Below are 17,693 nucleotides of genomic sequence, written 5' to 3'. Positions count from 1 at the left end.
CTAAAAAATTTCAAATATAAAAAAAAAATCTAAAAAATTTCAAATATAAAAAAAAAATCTAAAAAATTTCAAATATAAAAAAAAAATCTAAAAAATTTCAAATATAAAAAAAAAATTCTAAAAAATTTTAAATTTAAAAAAAATTCTAAAAAATTTCAAATATAAAAAAAATCTAAAAAATTTCAAATATAAAAAAAATCTAAAAAATTTCAAATATAAAAAAAATCTAAAAAATTTCAAATATAAAAAAAATCTAAAAAATTTCAAATATAAAAAAAATATAAAAAATTTCAAATAAAAAAAAAATCTAAAAAATTTCAAATAAAAAAATCTAAAAAATTTCAAATCTAAAAAAAAATCTAAAAAATTTCAAATCTAAAAAAAAATCTAAAAAATTTCAAATCTAAAAAAAAAAATCTAAAAAATTTCAAATATAAAAAAATCTAAAAAATTTCAAATATAAAAAAAATCTAAAAAATTTCAAATATAAAAAAAATCTAAAAAATTTCAAATATAAAAAAAATATAAAAAATTTCAAATAAAAAAATCTAAAAAATTTCAAATCTAAAAAAAAATCTAAAAAATTTCAAATCTAAAAAAAAATCTAAAAAATTTCAAATCTAAAAAAAAATCTAAAAAATTTCAAATCTAAAAAAAAATCTAAAAAATTTCAAATCTAAAAAAAAAATCTAAAAAATTTCAAATATAAAAAAATCTAAAAAATTTCAAATATAAAAAAATCTAAAAAATTTCAAATATAAAAAAATATAAAAAATTTCAAATATAAAAAAAATCTAAAAAATTTCAAATATAAAAAAAATAAAAAATTTCAAATATAAAAAAAAATCTAAAAAATTTCAAATATAAAAAAAATCTAAAAAATTTCAAATATAAAAAAAAATCTAAAAAATTTCAAATATAAAAAAATTCTAAAAAATTTCAAATATAAAAAAAATCTAAAAAATTTCAAATTTAAAAAAATCTAAAAAATTTCAAATATAAAAAAATCTAAAAAATTTCAAATATAAAAAAAAATCTAAAAAATTTCAAATATAAAAAAAAAATCTAAAAAATTTCAAATATAAAAAAAAAATCTAAAAAATTTCAAATATAAAAAAAAATCTAAAAAATTTCAAATATAAAAAAAAATCTAAAAAATTTCAAATATAAAAAAAAATCTAAAAAATTTCAAATATAAAAAAAAATCTAAAATATTTCAAATATAAAAAAAATCTAAAAAATTTCAAATATAAAAAAATCTAAAAAATTTCAAATATAAAAAAATCTAAAAGATTTCAAATATAAAAAAAATCTAAAAAATTTCAAATATAAAAAAAAAATCTAAAAAATTTCAAATAAAAAAAATTTTTTTTTTTAAATTTCAAATAAAAAAATCTACAAAATTTCAACTATTAAAATATAGCAGTAGCCGAGACACTAAGTATGGGAAAAATGAATGGCCGATCCCCCTAAAATAATAATTAAAAAATAGCCAAAGTTTATTTACTCAGTCACCCCAAGTCCCCACACTCACACACACACACGTTCTTCATTTTTACCCAAATAACATTTTACTTTTTTTTCCCTAACTTGTTATCTTTGGTTGTTCTATCAACAAGGCCGATAGCCATTAGTCGCATGCTCTCGTGTAATGAATGAATGCATGAATGTAGGATTGACATGAAATTCTTAAAGATAAACTAAAATGACCAAAAAATGGGCTGAAATGACTTAAATAAATAAAAAGTAAATGACTTAAAATGACTTTAATGAACTTGAAGGACCTTAAGAATGACTTGAATGCTTAAAAAAATGGTTGCAAAGTGGGTGATCATTTTACATTAAATTAATACAGAAAAGTGATCCCCCACTTTATATCACAAAATTACAAACATAAGTACAGCATGTAGTAAGAACAGATACTACACTTTGAAGTTGGCCAAAAGGCCAAGAAAAGCTAAGAACAGCATCTATTAACAACAGACCTTTGATCTTAACCAAAAAGGCCAAGCACAAAAGTGTTACGGACAGACCGATAGACGGAGTGACTTATAGAGTCGCTTGAACGCGACTAAAAACGTTATGGTTAGACTTTGTCATTACTTTTGATAAAGTAGCTGTCTAGTAGAAATGGGATTTCTATGAAATGAAATGTAAAAGCCAGAACCAGGCTTGATCCATACAGAGTTAAATAATTACAAGGTGAATGCAAATGGTTGCTCATACCTTAGTACAAGGTCACGTGTAGAGAAAGAGGAGCGGAAAGTAACCAGTGAAGTTTATTTCCCCAAAAGAAAAAAAAAAATTAAAAGAAAATGAAAAACGAAATAGAAAAAAAAAAGCAAACAAATAAAAAGAAATAAACGAAAAGGAAAAAAAGAACCGGAAAATTAAAAAAAAAAAATGTAAAAATAAAAGTGAAAATAAAATACATAAAAAAAATAATAATAAAATAGAAAAAGTAAAAAAAAAAAAAAAAAAAAAAAATTTTTAAAAGAAAACAAAAATTTTTTTTTTTAAATAAAAAAGAAAACAAAACATAAAAAAGGGGATTGGAGGATTGTAAATAGGAAAAAAATGGAATGCTTTCATGAAAGCCAGAGACAAACCAAGTTTCCCTGGGGATTTCTTAAGAAAACAAAGCTAAATATAAAAAAATTCTTACACATTGAGTGGAATGGTTGGTGTATAAGCCATTTTAATACTTCCTAGTAAAAAAAATATGTGCGATCCTTCGAAATTTGGAAACACTTAACGCCGATCTAGAAGATATTAGGTTGGTGCAAAAACAATATCGTTTTCTCACATGTGACTTCTGAATTAATTCATTGATATATATAACCATGTCATTTTGAAGCGCGTGCGTTTTTCACTATCGAATCGTGTTATTCGTTACCGTTCTCAATCTCTTCATTCATTTTTTAAAATTTTTTTTCTTTTTGCAGGATTTTCGACAGCATGGACAAAATTCAAGTCCGCACAATTTTCTTGTTCCAGTTCAAACTAGGCCAAAAAGCTGCCGAGACATCTTGTGTTATCAATGATGCATTTGGCCAAGGAACCACTAATGAATGTGTGGCGCAATGATAACTCAAGAAATTTTGCAATGGTGACGAGAGCCTCAAAGATGAAAACTATCGCGAATGGCCGACTGCAGTTGATAAACATTTGAAAGCCTTACTTGAAGTCGATCCTTGCAAAACCACACAAGAAGTTGCTGTTGAACTATACAGTCGTTTGCCATTTAAAGCAAATAGGAAAGTCAAGAAAGTTGGATAAATGGGTGCCGCATGAATTCAACGATAATCTAAAAAAATCGTTGTTAAGAGGTGTTTCGTACACTCCTCCTGCGCAACAAAAACGACCCATTTCTCAAGTGGATTGTGACGTGTGATAAGAAATGGATCTTCTACGACAACCGGCGATGTTCGGCACACTGGTTGGATGCCAGAGAAGCTCCACAACACTTCCCGAAGCCGAAATTGCACCAAAAAAGGTTATGGTGACTGTAACAATCATTTCTGAATTTAAAATTCAGAGCATATTCTCAGATTTTTCAATTTTTAAAAAATTTTTTATCCAATGATTTTATAAATTGAGATTAAAACATTATTTTAAACGTAACTTTTACAGGGACAACCAAGTAAAATAAATAAATTAGAGAATTATCCAATCGTAACAGTGTGTATGGGTGTGGTTGGTTGTTTTTGTTTTACGGCATATCAACCTTTTTCAGGTTATTTAATGCCGAATCTAGTTATTTTGAGGAACGATTTTTAATGGAGTATATATATATATATATATATATATATATATATATATATATTATTTTTAGTCAGATTCTATTTAACCCATAGTTGGGACCCTAACAGGTACTACCACTCCGGGTCAGAATGGACCTGGGAGCAATGGCAATTAAAGGGTGGCTCCACACTCCCCAAGACCTGTAAGATGGGGCCTCACCATCGGATATAGTTTTAGGTCATATCCAGGACCGCGTATGAGTGTGCGGAAAGTATCAGCAGCAGCAAAGGATTGCCAGCATGCGAAGAGATTAGCAGCAGCAGCAGAAAAATGCGCAGATGCAAATTAGGAAGAGTGTGTGAGAAAGAAAAAAAAAAAGGAGAAACAATGCAGCCTGTGCTCAGAGAGAAACAAAGTCGGCATCAAAGAGAATAGATGTGTAAAGCAAAGGCGAGAAATGATTGGCTGCGACTGGAGGAAGGAGAACCGTTCGCCAGGTTAAAATGGACAGGTGGCAGCGACAGACTTTAACTTTAAAGTCTGTGTCGAAACAATTATAACGGTAATAAAAAAAAAAAACTTTGTTAAAAAAGAAAAAACAAATGCTGATTTGTATTTATTTGTTTTGTTTGTTTGTCCAATTGCAACGTTAGATTATTTTTAATGAAATTTTCACTATTTACGGCAAATGTGAAGATTCCTGAGGAGATAATATTCTCAGAAAGGGGATATACTGTAGCACAAAAAAAAAAAAAAAATGTATATATTTTTAAAGATTATGACATGCCGAATGTATTGGAGTTGCATTACAATTTAATATTACTAATATTACGTATGAAACAGGAAAAAGTAAAATAGAAAATTTAAATTAGTAACTTAGCCAACATATTAGTATAGATGTACCTGGACCGTAGCACGGTCCTTAAGCATTGCAGTCATAACGTGCTAACGTCAATGACAATCGTTCTGTGAATCTGGTCACGTGTCCCAAGAAACAGCCAGAAGCAGATAAAGTCTAATGACAAGACTGTTTTCGGGGATTTTGCAGAGACGCCAACATAAAAAAAAAAAAAAAAAAAAAAAAAAAGGTCAATTTAAATGTATAATTAATGAATGTTACTAAAAGCAAGATAAGCTACTCTTCTATTTATCTGGATAAGTTTTGTGTTTTTTGATTTATTACCGATAGTTTGACTATTCAATAGATCTTGCTGTCTAGGACCTCAGTGATGATGTCATTTTTCAACTCACATATTACAAAGGTCGTAACTGTAGCCTATATAAAAATGATAATGGAAAATAGAGCAAACGAAATGAAAGTCTTTTAATGAGCTATATAAAAACAAGTGAAGCATGCATAGTCCCCCGTGAGTACACAGTGAACGAGGCATAAAAAAAACAGGACTAAGTTCAGGCCCCCCCCCATTTAGCCCCAAAATCTCCAGGGGACGTCAAATCCTGACATAAATGAACAAACGGTGCAGTTTTAGGCCTTAACATATGTAAATTTGAGTTCTGCACCATGCAAAAAAAAAAAAAAAAAAATGACTAAGTCCATCACCCCCCCCCATTTAGCTCCAGAAGTCCCCAAGGCCTTAACATATTTAAATTTGAGTTCAGCACCATGCAAAACTGCTAAACAGACATACACAGAAAAGTTTGGACAAATATGGTAAAATAGTCCCAAAAATGGAGTGTTTTTATTAGCCATAAATGTTCCTGGGGCACACCCAAGAGTAATCGCGAAGTATATACAAACAAAATTATATAGAAATCAGTTAGTTACAACTTTTTAGAAAGTTTTATAAAAAATCCAAGATATCAATATTTTTTTTTTTTAATAAGCACAAAAGTGTCAATTTTAACCATTTTAACTGAAAGCCACCCCTAGGGGGGCAACCAGAGTTTTCCCAGAAAACCCGTTCTGTTACTTTTTTTACTCGTATTATGTTTAATGTTTGTGCAAAATTTCAAAAAATTCCATTGCATAGTTATTAAAAGTGCAGATAGACGAATGGATGAACAGACAAGAGTAAATTTACAGGCCCACCCTCCTTTTGTCGGAGGACCAATAATTTATTTACAATAATTATATATTAAAAAAAAAAAAAATTGTTTTACAGCATTTTTTTAAAAAACTTTTTTTTAAATCAGCAATGGTAACTGATACTCAGAATTTCTAGAAATTATTGAAATGTCAAACAAATAAGCAACTTTAAGATTTTGAAATGTTTCCATGTTTTTTTCCTCAAAAACAATTAGATTTTGAAAAACATTTTTAAAAATAAATTGGAAACTTATTGTTGTCACATCTTAGAAGACATTTCATGGGTAAATTAAAATTATTTGAAAAATAAAAAATGGCAAAGGAAAGTTTTATCAAATGTTGCTTTTAGCGTTTTAATTTTTTTTTTTTTTTTTTTCACTCGACGAAGATTTAATCCCCAAAGACTTTAATATCTAAAATGAAAAAAAAAAAAAAAAAAAAAAAACCACTAAAAAGCGACAGTCTCAGACAAGGAGAGGGGGGGGGGAAAGAAAAAAAGAAGATTTTATCATTTAATAAAGATTTCTTTAGCATTTTCTGGTTTTCAAATAAATTTAATTTAGTTTGTATTTTTATAAATATTTTAGCCGTAATTTAGAGAACTCTAAACCATGCCATAAAATCAGAGAAGTCATCATTTTGTGCATACATTAAAAGACTTATTAAATCTCGCCAAAATAAAGTAATATTTGTAAGTTGCTTTAAAATCAAATACTTTATTTAAAGATTAAATTATCAAACTGAAAAAAAACAAAAAAACTTTATCTTGAGAAATAGCTAACATTTTTTGGTTCTTCTATATTATGCAAACAGAAAAAATATTGAATTTCAAGTCCAAACAAATGGTAGCTACGTAATTATCAGGTAGAAAATAGTAACATATCCTGAAATTTGGCCTTTTTTTATGCTCTTTCAACTGAAAGAGGAAGCGCGATTAATGGGTTTGTATTGCAATGCTAAGAAAACAGAGATACAGGCCTCCAATCATGTTAACCCAGACATGGGCTTTGTTGCTGTCGAGCTAATGCGTCTGTTCAGTCCTAGGCAGTTCTTGTCCACCTTCCTAGGCCTCCGAGATGAGAAAAGTTTATTGCTGATCGCCTGATGAACTCCTACTAGGAAATGTCTCCGGGGTTGTTCAGGCATTTTTGTAAGCCAGCGTGCACTTTATGTAGTGCACTGGTTCTTCAAAACCCCACCTTATTTCATGTCTAACTTTTTGCAGACGAGTTAATTACTGATAATCATAGTATGAACGATTTAAAAACAAAACAACAAAAAAAGCAATTTAATTTTTTTCTGTCCTCAGTCAGTGAAGGAGAAATTGTTCTAGACTGAGGTAATTTTACTTTTGTTCCAATGTAAAGTGTCTCCTTTTTAAAGAGCTGGATTCCTCACCGCCATTAAAAAAAAAAAAATTTGTTCTCGTGAGGAAGGATGTAAATAGGGGGGGGGGTTAAATAACGTCAAATAGAAATGGTTAGAGTGGTTGGTTGTTTCTGTTTTACGGCATATCAACCCTTTTCGGGTTATTTAATGCCGAATCCAAAGATTTTGAAGAAAATATTTTTTAATAGAATATATTTGTTGTTTTCACGTCTGTTTCTATTTAACTCATAATTGGGACCCTAACAGGTACTACCACTCCGGGTCAGAGTGGACCTGGGAGCAATGGTAATTAAAGGGTGGCTCCACACTCCCCAAAGCCCACAAGTTGGGGCCTCACCACTGGATATAGTTTAAGGTCATATCCAGGACCCCCATTGAGGGACTTTTACCCTCTGCAGAAGGGCATTCGGCGTATTCTAATGCCCCACCGACAGGGCCAATGGTTAGAGTGAGATAAAATCTTATTTTGTATTTGGATTATTCAAACTTTTGTTCTCACATTGGATGTCATTCTAGCAACGTTTTAGCCGTTGTAACTATACGAAACTATCTTAGCATGGATTGTAAAACAAACTTCTATAATATTTTCTAACAACACGAATGTCAAATGAAATGAAAAAAATCTTTTTATAAACCACAACGAACGTACTTATCTAAGTTAACTACACTACTGGGCGCAAGTTTGAAAAAATTAGGACAGTGTCAGATTGAAGAAAAGAATTAAGTAAGAAAGTTAATGGAATTTCTTTTTTCTAGGAGCAATATATCTTAGATAAAGTTGGCCTTGCGTGACGGCAGTTGGAGAAAGGTGAGAGGACGTCTGTTAGAGACCTCTGGAGCCGATGTCCAAATCTTATGGGGGGGGCGGAGGTCCTTCAAGAGTTAGTTGAAATAAACATGGTCTAGAAACTGATTGATCCATGTAACCTGACTACCTCACATCTGTACGAGGAAAAAGATGTAAACGTTTTACGATTTCTACATAACCTCTGACCTTTTTTTTTTTCTTAGGTGCATCAGAAATTCTGAAACACTTCGCTATCACCTTCATTTGTCTGCCCTTTCAAAACCAGGAAGTGAGTTTGAAGCCTTTAAAGTGTTGATTAGAAAGTGATTAGACAATTATTAATCTTGTATTTGCACTACTGTCTACGTCTTGCATGTTGTTCTCACGTTTCAACTTCGATCCTCTTCAATTGCATATTATTGAACTTAAGAATTTGTACAGAATATCGAATGGAACTTTTTTTTTTTTAATCCACAGGTGTAGTTTCTTCTCATTCCATTAACTTATGACCAGATAGAATTCTTAAGTAATCTATATATTAATAGGATAGCGTGTTATTTTCTATGTCACACTTACATCCGGGTCGTTTAATTGTTACGTACTTCCATTCCTTGTCATAAATAATTTTGCCAAGAATTCTTCATAAGTTTTGGTTTCAATTATAGCTGATGGCACTTAAGTCATCTTTTTTTTTTTTTTTAATAAATAATTGTATCAAGAATTCTTCATAAGTTTCGGTTTCGATTATGGCTGAAGGAACTCAAGTTATATACACATTTTTTTGTGTAAGTTTTTATTTTGGTTTCGATTCAAGGTAATATACCCAAGTCATATAGATATATTTTTTATTTTTGAAATCGCAACTTTATGATATATAAAAAAAATCGATAAAACATTAACTTTATAATAATATACACGAAATCTGCAAGACTTAAAATATCATATTTAAGCATACTTTACGATTGGGCTTTGCCGGACGTTCGTACTAGCTTAGACAAATACTTTTGTAATTTTAATAAAAAAAGCTTCAATAATACCAGAGCGTCTCCATTTACACTGAACATCTACAGAATGCCAACATCAATATATTACATATGAGTCCCCTGTGGAATTTCCACAAGTCCCGCTAATTCATCATTATTCATCATTATATTCTTAAGCAAATATTCCAAGATGAAAACAGTAGTCCAGATAATCCAAATTATCAATCTTCATATTAAAAACATATCAATTAGGTTTTTGGGGGGTTTTTTTTTTGCATGCTTATAGATAAACTAGTGGGCAAACCCGGCATTGCCTGGATGTTTGGAGGTGTGTGTTGAGCACACAAAAAGAAAAGTATTAGTAAGCAGGCAGGCTTGAACCTGTGATACGTATTTCCCCGGGCGTTTGGGGGAAAAAAAAGTTAGCAGGCAGGCAGGCTCAAACCCGTAACGCGAAGGCAGAAAAGAAAGTGAAAGAAAACGTGAACTTTTACCGCTACGCTACGAAGCTATAGGAAGTGAAAAGCCTTCAAATTTAGTGATGTCAATCAAAAAGTTGACTTGCTAAGTGAATGCAGAAATGAACGTTGGCTGAAGGCCAGTTCAGCTTTCTGCCGTTTCATTTATTTGTTTCCCCACGATGTTGGGGAAAACCAGCTCCCCATAAAAAGAGAATGTCCAAATGAATAGCAATTGTTTGACAGGGGGGGGGGGGCGGTTTCCCCAGACTGATCAAAGCTGATTGTGTTATGGACGTCCCGGCACAAAAGGCTAAGAAGATGACTTTACTGTCGATTTAGTTTCGCTTTTATACGAAAAACACAAACACGCGGGGAAGGAATAGCGCAAATTTTATAAAAGTCAATCAAAATAAATATAGACACGACGTCCCTTCACAAATCGTAGATATTATGATCTAGGGAGTACACAAAAAGTTTTAAAGAATAGTACCCTCCCTCCCCCGCCGAGAAGCCCAGCGAAAAAAAGCCTTTGCTGGACATACAAAAACACTTGTGCCCGTTTTGTCTTTTATATATAGAGATGATTCTATTTTATGAGTGAGCAAGGGTTATGCTCACGTTTTCTATGGTTTTTTTGCAAGTCAGGTTGGACGAAATATTAGGTTGGTGCAAAAATAATGTCGTATATATGTATATAATTGAAAGGCTCGTTAGAAAGGTAATGACCTGAATTATGTAGTGGGCTATTTAACATTTGCTCTTAAGGCCACACATTAAGGGGATCATCTATTATCCAGAGTCTATTTTTAGCACTTTTTTACAGCCATAAAATATTTCAATGAGTCATTTGTTTTCTTAGTTTTGCATATGAATTATAAAATATCTGGCCTTGATGGAGAGGAGACTAAAGCTTACTGCAATGGTTTTAAATGACCTGAAATAACAGCAAAGAGAGACTTGATTCCAAATATTTCTCATGATATATCTCTCCTCTTTGGTTTTCATACATAAAGTACATTTCACAGTGAATAAGGATTATTTGATGTTATAGCTATTCATAATCGTACCCTATTTCCAAAAGAGGGGAGATATAACATATGAGAAATATTGAAATCAAGTCTCCCCTTGCTGTTATTCCAAATCATTTGAAACCATAGCAGCAAGTTTTAGTCTGCCCTCCATCAAAGCCAAAGGTTTTGGGGGAAAATATAATTAATACTACTTGAGGTAACATTTATATAAGTTTTCAATTAGATAGCTCGATAGAGAAATACTAGATCTATAAATCTATATAATTAGAAAACTCAAATGACCTTGTAACGATGTATGTAACCCACTTTCCGGTTTACGACATCCAGTTGCGCATGCGCACATGATCTGCGCACCGAAATATTAACGTTATTATTTTGAAATTATTATTTAACATGGGAAGAGTGGGGTTTAAAATAACTTAAACGTAATACAGAAATGAACGACGTAAAAAAAAAAAAAAAAAAAAAAAAAAAAAAAAAAAAAAAAAAAAAGCAGATATATCAAAATTTGAATTTAACTATAATAAGTATTATGGTATCTGTTCAGTGCACATTTACCTATAAGTATGGCCAACCACTTAATTCAGTAACTATTAAAAAATTTTTTTTCAAAAATAATCAATTATAATAAACAGAACGACTCGTAGAAATCTATGTATATTCTTTTTTCATTTTAATATACTTTCATAGAAACGTTTCTGTTATGTCAAAAAAAAAAAAAAAATTTTCTTTACGTCACAAGTGTCACGCTCATACATGAATTCTATAGCTATACTGACCCAACGGGTCACGGGTAGTCTAGTATTTTTATAGATACGACTTTACAAAGAACAGACACTCATATGGCTGGTCATTTTAAAAAATGTTAGGCTTTTATAAGCAACAGCTTGCACATAGCTGTTTTGGCTCAATATATTAGGTAATCAACAATACTGTAATTTACACAGATTAGACTAGTTGTCATAAATTGGGACACAAGGTTCAATTGTTATTTTTTAAAAATATTTTGATTGAAAAATCGATTTTATGAAGTCGATTTTTCGGTAATAAAAATTTTAAATAACAATAGTAGTGTCCCAATTTATAACAGCTTGTTTAATCCGTTTCAATTACAGTATTTATTACCTAGCAAAAAGTTATCTAGTTGAATCTTTAGAGTCAGGCCCGTATAGCATTTAAGCTGGCAAATCAAACTTGTTTATGATTAGCTAAAATACTTTTGTTACTGTTGCACTATATTATTGAAATCATGATAACGTGTTAACCCCCCCCCCCAAAAAAAAAAAAAACAAGTCCGTCCCAGACAACTATTAATATGAAACATTTTAAAATCAACTAAAACCAAAAATCAGCAAGAGAATAGTCGATTTTCAATTGAAATTATTTAGTAGGTGGTGTCTACTTAAGTTCCTATTTACAATGCCTCCCCACGGGACAGAGTTAGACACCAGGGTCGTTTTTTAATATGGAGAAAAGGAACAAAAATAAAAATTGTCTCAGTCGTGAAGGATTTCTTCTCCACTGATAGAACAAGAAATTTAAGTGTAGCATCTGAAGAACAAATATTACACTTTGATCTTGACCCGAAGGCCAACTTTGCAAAGCCTTTTTCTCTTCTTTGCCATCTCTTTCCCACAGAAGAGACATTGTAAACGTGTCTCTGCTTTATTGCTATTTTCATGGCAAGTGTTTGACTGAGCTCCAATCTATGCTCACCCCTTGCCAATCTTTCACAAAAAAAAAACAAAACAAAAACACTTGTCTAACAAAAATCACTTTCAATAAATTCCCCACTCTCTATTGGTGCCTAATCCTAAATATGGATTCTATAAACAAAGCTTCTTTCCTAGAACTGCCTGCCTGTGGAATTGTTCTGCTAGTCTGCTTTTCAGCTGACTACAATATTATCTTCAAGTCCAACGTAAACAAGTTCTCATTGAACCATCCTTGTAAATAATCTAATTATACCAAATGTTCACCACAAACAATTATTACGTTACTGTCCTAATGACTACAATACGCACATTTACCCTTATCCTCAAGTGGCCTCCGGGCCTTCTTTGTAAAAAAAAATACATAAAAATTAACTGAAATAACTTCAATGCATTCCGGGCAACGCCGGATAAGTTAAAAATAATTTTGCATTCACTGACCCCAAACAAGGCACACTGACATTGAGATGCAAGAGGTTACTATGAATTAGGGATCACTATAGCTAGTAGCGAATATTTAAAGCAGTAATTCTTCTGCTTATGTTATTTTTGTTTTGTTTTTTCATAAAATTTACATTAAAACCTTTTCAGATCCAATAATTCGGTAATTTGATTTAAACTATTTTTTTTATTTTTATTTTCTTTTTTTACAAAGCTAAAACGATATATTTTTTCTTTAAATATATATTTAAAGATATTACACACTTACAGATTCAACTAGCACTTTTCAAGCGATTTCTTTTTGTTTATCATAGAAAGAATGAAAAATAAAAAGAAAAAAAGAAAAACGAAAAGATAAGAAAAAAAGAAAAACGAAAAGATAAAAAGAAAAAAAGAAAAACGAAAAGATAAAAAGAAAAAGAAAAACGAAAAGATAAGAAAAAAAGAAAAAGAAAAGATAAAAAGGAAACGAAAAGATAAAAAGAAAAAAAGAAAAACGAAAAGATAAAAAGAAAAAAAGAAAAACGAAAAGATAAAAAGAAAAAAAGAAAAACGAAAAGATAAAAAGAAAAAGAAAAACGAAAAACGAAAAGATAAAAATAAAAAGAAAAAAGAAAAACGAAAAGATAAAAAGAAAAACGAAAAGATAAAAAGAAAAACAAAAAGATAAAAAGGAAACGAAAAGATAAAAAGGAAACGAAAAGAGAAAAAGGAAACGAAAAGAGAAAAAGGAAACGAAAAGAGAAAAAGGAAACGAAAAGAGAAAAAGGAAACGAAAAGAGAAAAAGGAAACGAAAAGAGAAAAAGGAAACGAAAAGAGAAAAAGGAAACGAAAAGAGAAAAAGGAAACGAAAAGAGAAAAGAAAGTGCTTTTTGCTCAGTTAGAACAACAATCATGGCTGACATAAGCATTGCACGAGGAACCCTTTATAATCACTTCAAAATCGGAAATCAAACAAAATACTGGTAGAAACACATTCAATAAACATACCAATTATGCTAAAATATGTTCTTCCAGAATTTTGTTTCATTTTTTTTTAAGCGATTATCAAGAGTCTATGTGTAATGTTTATAACAGCCATCGTTATAGTTCGTTCTTACTAAAACAGAGTAGGCACTCTGTTTCTTTTTAAAAAGAAAATGTTAAATCACAAAAACTTATCCGGGTAGGTAGAAAAATAACTTATCTTACCTTTGGTAGAATTTATTTGTTGTATATTTATTTTTTCATATATTCCTTGTTATATTGGCCCTTGTTAAAAAAGCCTGAAAAGAGTAAATGATAAAGATCGCGGCCAGAGAAGAATGGGAGAAACTCTTTTGTATAGTTATTAAAAATAGTTTAATGTTATTCTATTTGTTTAGTATTAATAAAAGAATTATTTCGAATTAAAATCTAATTAGTATTACACATGTAACATAAGAAAAGCATGCTTGAAATGTCTCAATATTATGTGAATAAGCGAAATTACACGGCATCGGTCAAATTCAGTCACCATATTGTTTTGATTTCGCTTAGTCATACGAGGGGCGTGCAATAAGTAATGCTCCTGACTCACTTCCAGTTGTTCGATCTAGCTGAAATTTTGCATGTGCAAAGGTTTATATCTCTACGGGTTATGTGACAAATTACAGCTCTAAACTAATTGTGATTTCTGTTTTACAGGTGTTTGAACTAAGTCAAGTGTGAAATGGAGCCTGTTGAATGTCGAGCAGTGATCCGGTTTTTGTATTTGAAAGGACACACACCACAGGAGACTTTTGATGAAATGAAAGAAACTTATGGTGATAATGCCCCATCATATGACCTTGTAAAACGCTGGCATCGTGAATTCAAACATGGCCGGAAGTCTGTGGAAACAGCTCTCAGACCTGGTTGCCCCACTTCTGCCATTGATGAGGTATCTGTCCGTCAAGTTGAGGCTGCCATTTTGGAAGATCAGCGCATTACTATTCATCAAATAGCCCAAGATGTCAAGATTAGTACAGGGTCTGTGGAAACTATCATTCATGACCTTTTGCATATGCATAAGGTGTCTGCCAGATGGATTCCCAGATTGCTCACGCCATTCCAGAAGCGAGAACACGTCGAGTGCTCGAGGATGAATTTGGAGACGTGCCAAGAAGACAAGTCAAAGTTTTTCAAAAGACTGATTACACAGGATGACACCAGAGTCGATCACTATGATCCAGAGACCAAAGCCCAGTCAATGCAGTGGAAGCACTTGGACTCACCACCTCCAAAGAAGGCAAGGGTGCAGCCCTCTGCTAGCAAGGTCATGCTCACAGTCTTCTGGGATCAGGACGGAGTAGTGATGACAGATTTCCTAGCAAAGGGTACCACAATTACAGGAGCCTATTATGCTTCACTTTTGAGGAAATTAAGGGAAGCTATCAAAATCAAGAGGCGGGACAAGATCAGCAAAGGTACCCTCCTCCTACAGGACAACGCTCCGGTCTACAACTTGCATGTCGCCAGATCAGAAGCACGGGCGTGTGGTTATGAAATCTTACCCCATCCTCCCTACTCTCCTGACCTTGCACCCTCTGACTTTCACCTCTTCCCAGCCATGAAGTTGTTTTTGAAAGGAAAGCGTTTCCAAGATGATGCAGCTTTGATTTCTGAAGTCACGTCATGGTTGGAGGACCAAATGGTCTCCAGAGCTGCATCAAACGATAGGAGAAATGAATAACTCTGGTTGGTTCCTACGTAGAGAAAGACTAATAACTGTGCCAAGTTTCGTTGCTCTACTGCTATGGGAAATGGGTCAGGGGCATTAATTATTGCCCGCCCCTCGTATATAATGTCGACACGTTTCAAACAAGTTTTTCTCAAGTTGCATGTGTAATACTAAGTGGATTTTAACTTGAAAGGATTCCTCGTTTATTAATATTTAACAAAAACATAAAACCATTTTCAACGCCTATACAGTAGGCACCGCCAAAACTGGGGGGGCAGGTCAGTACTTTTTGACGGACCGTCTTTTTAAAAATCTACCAAAAATCAGGTAATTATCCGATCAATACGAAATTTTCAGCGATTATTAGGAGAAGAATGAACTTTATAACAGTGTACTTATTTTTCATAAACGATATTTATATATATACTTTTTTTTGCTTACAAACCCCCCCCCTTGTTTTGAAGTGGGAACAAATATGCTTAAAATAATCATCTGAAACTGAACAAAACATATTGTGTTGTTGTAAGGGACAGAATTATAGATTAAAAAAAAAAAAAAAAAAAAAAATTGTTTGCATACCTTATTTTGACGTCTGAATATCAGAACTTCGATTGTGTTTAATTATCCCGCTTTTGAGTTTTGAAGTGTGAAATTCGGTGAATATGTTAAGTAAAATAATTAATTTAAGTTAAGCAAAACAAAAAAAAAATTTTTTTTATATTTATACGAAAAAAGCCATTTTAAAATTTTTGATAAATAAATTAACAATTTTTTTTTAGCGAGCCGAATAATGCATGACCATTATTAAACAGAGCATGCTTTGAATAATCGATACAAAAAAAAAAAAATTCGATAAATATTGTGCCCTTTGTGTTAAAAATAGCATCATTTTTTTCGATCTCGTTTGAAAACGTTTGCCGCCTTTCGACTACGGTGGACCAAACGCGCTGAAATAATTTTTTTTATTCTGCTTTAAATTGCCCCCTCCCCCCCATTTTGGGGAGTCTGGCCCCCACACACATACACATTAAAAACCAAACTCATACAAATGGTCACCCATCTGGTACTGGCCAGCCTCAGCTTAATAATACATTGAAATTTTCGTCACTGAAAAATAAGTTTTTTTGGCCTGTTTAGTCTTCCATAGTTTTCGTCTCATCGAAAGAAAACGTAAACAGAGTCGATCTGAACTCTTCGGCGACGCGAAATATCTGGTTACATATATGAATAAGTGGAATTATTTGAAATTCAGGTACTTATATTATAATATTTTTGCATATTCTCTTAGAAAATCATCCTAAATCTTAGTTAGACAATAAATGAATAAATAAATTATTTCAAAAACCCTTTTTTTTAAATATTTAAGTACGTTTTTTGTGCAAGACAAAAAATAACAATTGTTAACTTTTTGGGAAAATTTAACATTTAAAATTGAATTAAAAATAGTAGAAAAAGTTTTACATTATTCTGTTTTCTATATAATAAAATTCAGGGTTTTATCTTTCTGGAAAAAAAAAAGTTACTCAGAAATAATGGATTTTAATAAATGTAATTTAGTTTTAAAAAACAACAACAACTTGATTTTGCGGCCATTTTTGGCGGTGCCTACTATACAGCATTATTTTTTCCTCGCATTCTGCTCTGGCCGCGATCCTTAACACTTACCCCAAAAAGTGTGTATTAACGCAAGGAGAAATAATCTTTGTATTCTGCTCTATATAGAGCCGCATCGCGGAAGTCTAAAACTGAAAACAGTTAAAAAAAAAAAAAAAGAAAAAAAAAAAAAAAGAAAAAAAAAAAGAAAAAAAAAAGAAAAAAGAAAAGAAAAAAAAAAAGTAAGAAAAGGTCGGAAACGCGACCACTTAATAATAGGCCAATCAGAAAAGGTCGGATTACAAGTTGATAAACGAAGTCACAACAAAACCGTTTTTTCTTTCTCTCTATCAACGACTTGTCACAAAATATTTATAGTAGTTTTATTTTTTTTAATGTCAAAAATTTAGGAGAGAGAATATATATATATATATCGGTAAAGTTATACCCCCCTCCCTCAAGGAAACATTTCATTCATATAAGTCCGGGAGCCCCCCCCCCCACAGAAAGCACAGATTACAGATTATATCCGGGGTGAGGAGGGGAACGAACGCAAGGCACAGGCGCATACATTGGTCAAGATCAAAGTGTAGTATCTGTTCTTCAGATGCTGCATTGCTGCACTTCCATTTCTTGTTCTCTTTCTGTGGAGCATTAGTCCTCCACGACTGAGACAATTTTTATTTTTGTACCTTTTCTCCACGTTAAAAAACGACCCTGGTGTCTAACTCTGTCCCGTGGGGAGGCATAGTAAATAGATACAATAGAAACAGTAACCACGAGTTACTTCCAGGCTTTCTCAGGAGTTCCTATTTACAATGCCT

At 31.5% G+C, this 17,693-nt stretch overlaps 1 protein-coding gene across 2 annotated transcripts in view; it reads right to left on the bottom strand.

The window, feature by feature from the left end:
* LOC145252544 (multidrug resistance-associated protein 1-like) overlaps positions 1-17,693 on the bottom strand; it is a 214,630-nt gene that overhangs the window by 182,069 nt on the left and 14,868 nt on the right. The window contains exon 1 of one of the 2 annotated variants that reach the window (XM_080112096.1): positions 13,788-13,907. The exons of the other annotated variant lie outside the window; for it this stretch is intronic. The gene's annotated coding sequence lies outside the window, so the exon portion shown is untranslated. Of the gene's footprint in view, positions 1-13,787; positions 13,908-17,693 lie in introns of those variants that run through there. 2 annotated transcript variants of the gene reach the window in all.

This window comes from Euprymna scolopes, chromosome 29, assembly GCF_053919585.1.
Source record: "Euprymna scolopes isolate OS-2025 chromosome 29, ASM5391958v1, whole genome shotgun sequence".
NCBI lineage: Eukaryota > Metazoa > Mollusca > Cephalopoda > Sepiida > Sepiolidae > Euprymna > Euprymna scolopes.
Note: the sequence above shows the minus strand (reverse complement) of the source record. Positions and strands in the feature narration are given on the sequence as shown.